The sequence below is a fragment of the Mauremys reevesii genome, linkage group 18 (assembly GCF_016161935.1).
Source record: "Mauremys reevesii isolate NIE-2019 linkage group 18, ASM1616193v1, whole genome shotgun sequence".
Taxonomy (NCBI): Eukaryota; Metazoa; Chordata; order Testudines; family Geoemydidae; genus Mauremys; species Mauremys reevesii.
The window spans coordinates 4433439-4437567 of record NC_052640.1 but is presented as its reverse complement, the minus strand read 5'-3'; the positions used below and the strand labels follow the sequence as shown (position 1 = coordinate 4437567).

The following is a 4129-nucleotide window of genomic DNA, read 5'->3' as shown; positions in this document are numbered from 1 at the left end:
AGCTCCGGTGGACCTCCCGCAGGCATGACTGTGGAAGGTCCGCTGGAGCCGCCTGCTGCCCTGCTGGCAAAATGCCGCCCCAAACGTGCGTTTGGTGCGCTGGGGTCTGGAGCCGGCCCTGTCTAAGGCACAGGGGCATCTTGGGCAGCATGATCCCTGGGGATGGGAGTTCCTGTCCAAAGCACTTACTTGGATTTATCTATACTCAAGAGTTTTAAACAACAGGAGGGAGGGAGAGAAGGAGGAAGAGGGCATGGGGGAGGAAGGAGGGCAAGAATTTCTAACTCAGTCACCAAGAGCTGGTATCGCCATCTCCTAACTCTCGGATCATGAGCAGTTGGTAAAGCACTCTGTAGGCTTTTGAATTCAAGAGTTGTGATAGGCTGCAGTCAATCAATCCTAATCTCCTACAGCCCCTTGCATCTCAAAGCCTTTTTACATATAATTATTTCTTCCTACCCCTCCTGAATTCTTTGCTAGCATATGCAATACTTGTCATGTGTTTGACACCTCGGGGTATAAAATAGGCTCATAATCAACTATGGGGAAGCCAAATACCATGATGGAGGCAAATATCACTCCCACTTTACAGCTGGGGAAACTGAGGCACGCAATGCGTCAGTGGCAGGAACACACACTCAGACTCCAGCTGTAACTATAAGATAACGCCACTTGGTTTTCTCTGGATTACATTTCTGTAGGGAAACCAAAGGCTTTATTCTGCCCTTTCTCAGGAATGGCAGCAGAAATCTTACTACATTTGCATAAGACCGTACAAGAAGTGAGTGATGCAATCTTCCTCTTTCTAGTCATTCCACGTAAGACGGAGCAGCCCCGTGCGAGGCATACGCTATACCTCTCATGCATGCAGAATGACTCATTTGGAACTATTTTTGCTGGACTCACATGAACCTACATATTTCCGACTTGGTGCATTTTTATCTCTTGCTTTAAATAGCACAGAACAGAACAAAATGCCCCCCCCCCACTACCCAAGCAGGTGACAATTTCCCTTTCTTCTCTAGCAGATGTCTTCACTATTAATTATGGACCTTAAAAATGTATCATGAGTGAATTTGTTTCCTCTCTTCTGTCAAGGCAATTTCATGGACAAAGTAGCAAGAGCACTATCTTGTGTTTTAATGTCACTTCAGTTCAGGCAGCGCACTCAGAGGCTGCATTAAGTTAAGCTGAGTTGCCTTCTATATGAGATATTTGTAAATGAAGTGCTCTTTAGGAAGCACTGAAACTTAAATGGAATCTCCAAGGTCTCCGATATAGGAGAAGTCAAAGGGCCTAGTTAATAACACAAGGGAAATTGGGGATGGAGGATTCCTAAGGTCAATTGCTTTTTATAGTAATTCTCTTCTCATCTCTTCTCTTCCATGGAGGAGGGGAGGTTTGGGAGGGTTTTTTCCCCCCTTTCATCAGTTTCCAAAATGTTGTTTCTTTATTACTATTTCAGCCTGGTAATTCAAGGACAAAACTGGAAGCCTTGGCTTCACAGTGCAGTCATTGCCAGAGCCAGACGTGTCTCATTTCATCCGACCGTGCAGCAAGATGGAGCTGTCACTCTGGCTTACGGAAAATTTCCATTCACTGACTAGGCTGTAGAAGGAGAAACTCAGCTTGTGATGCCACCATCATTAGAGCCTACTGTGGACTAAAAGGTACAGCCAATTGGTTCACTGCACTGGGGGTTCATTCTTTAAAATGTTCAGGAGACCAAATAACGGAACTTAGCCAAACGTGCTGTCTAAAGACAAAACAGTACGTACAAAAAGGGGACATACAGGCCCTCCTTCCAGGAAGGAAGCCTTATCTCAGAGATACACTCTCAGTCCCACTTCTATTTATACTCTGGTTGTTTACAAGTTAAAAGAGCCCACTTAAAGATTAAGTTTAACCCACTGGTGTAGGCCGGCTTTGCCCTTGGTCCCGCCCTATACTTTCCCATATCTCATTTGAACACTGCATCCCAAATGGCGATTAGCCATGAACGCATGTACTCGGTACAAAGCATGTACTCGGTACAAAGTGTACTTTGGTCCCTAAGTGTACTTGGTACAAAGGATTCATGCATCTTTGCTTTGACAAGTTTCCTATTTTCTAATGCCAAAACTGACCTCCGCTTTGCAAAGTGTTGTGGGATACCTGATGTGGGTGAACAGGATTGTGGGAAGAGCATAATAGATTTAGTTAACGTATCGTCCCAGCACCCATCTATGTCATGTATATTACATTAATACCGCGTGCATCATACCTGTTAATGTGGTGTACTCCACACCTAACCCATATGAATTGGCTAATGCTGCCTTCACCTTACACTGGCATCTGAAGCAAACAGAAGAGAGGCTCATGATGCTGCTCCCTGTGGAGAACCCCAGGGCTGGGGGGAAATGTTTCCAACCCCACACATCCCTCCTGATGGCAAGGATGGGAGGGAGAGTTGTTCAGTGTCCGCCTGAAGTGGCACCTCTAAAAGATGGCGTTTCCCTGGGGAACGGCCCAGCGTCTTGCACCAGATCTGCAGTGTGGCTGGGCCTGCGCTGCCATGTCCAGCGACATTGACAACCGTTCCCAGGTCAAAACCAGTCACCGTTTGTGTGCTGGCAAAAGCCAGGCTATTGGGCGGGTGCTTGTTGTATGGGGTAGCAGTAGGCCAGAAGCAGAATAAGAAAAGCAATGTGTGTGGGGCTCAGCTGGGGCTTTGCCTTGTGCCTATCCTCCTGGTCTAGGGCTGGGCATTTGCACACTGCCCAGGAGCATCCCAGGAAGCAGAGTCAGTTCACCTCTTGCTTCTGCCTTGTTCCAGGCTTCCTGCCCCCCGCTAGCCCTACGCCCGCCGCAGCGTACATCTGCCAGCACCGCTCTATTGGCCAGCTCAGTGGGGAGCTAAAGCCACCCATTCGCCACCCACTCCTGCCACCACATGTGGGCGCTCGGGGGCACCTTATACCCTCTTACGTACAAAGTGGGCCTTTATTAAGGAGCTTGATCCAACTACATGCGCAGAAGGGTTCTGGCTACTGACTGACAACACAACCAGCGAAACGCAAGGCTGACACGTGACCTCATCAGACCAAAACCGCACAGACTGATTATCTGTCCTGAGGGCAGGACGGTGCCACTTCTGAGAACTGTCGATTGACCCTTTCACGAGCCTCGTGTGGGCACCAGCATCTCAAACGTGCCTACCCGTTTACTTACAGGAGAAGCTCATAAGTAACCCTAGCTCCTCCCTTTGGAAGGGAGTCGCTGAGCATTTATGGTGTCACCTATAAGTCCGCGGCTGTCACAGCTCACTCCATTTACATTTTGTTCGACAAGATGATTGCAAAACGCTTCCCCTCTTTGCCCACGGTCTCAGAGGCGTAATTGCTTTCGAAGCTGATTCAGTCACTATCATGTTGCAATTCACCAGAATAGCTTGTTTATCTGAAGCACAGACCCAATGTTATTGCCTGCTGTATTGAATGCATTTTAAACATCTCCTCCGGGCTATTGAAAACTCTTCTCTTCTACAAACCAAGGACTCATTTAAGTTTTATTTGCATGATGACAAGTCTCTTTCCATTTAGTTGTTCTACTGTCTGCCAGCATAATCATTATTTCTCTCCATATTTTCCTCGCTGAGCCGCCTTCTCTCTTGCTCCATGTCGTAGGCAGTGATATATGCTTTTAAGGTGGAATGGAGCTGAAATGACTGCAAGCTTCCCATCAGCAATAAAGTCAAATGTTCTGGATGCTTTGGGGTAAAAAATTAAGTATCATTCTAAGCATTATACTAGCTTTAACTAAGATGCACCCACAGTACATTTGTGCATTGAGCAGCATTCCCTTAAGACAGGGGAGAAGTGGGCAAGGTTCAGATAGCCTAGACTGGATATTTACTTTGCCCTGTACATCAACTATACTTTCTTACAGCTTCTTACGCCACAGGTTGCATCTCAGTATTAAAAAGCGGAGAGGAAAGGAATCCAGTGGTTAGATCAGGCGAACGGGTGTCAGGAGTCGTGGGTTCCCCTCTTGATTCATTGTGTGACCTTGGACAAATCATGCTGCTGTTCTGTGCCTCAGTTTTCCCACCTGTAAAATGTGGGTAATGATTCTTATCCAGCCCAGGGGG

At 47.1% G+C, this 4129-nt stretch overlaps 1 long non-coding RNA gene across 1 annotated transcript; it reads left to right on the top strand.

Annotated features, from left to right (window-relative positions):
* The first annotated feature begins 486 nt into the window (after positions 1-486).
* Positions 487-3157, top strand: LOC120386296. Its single transcript, XR_005589638.1, has 3 exons — positions 487-1000; positions 1466-1670; positions 2816-3157. It is a non-coding gene; the product is annotated as an uncharacterized LOC120386296 (long non-coding RNA).
* Positions 3158-4129: the final 972 nt, after the last annotated feature.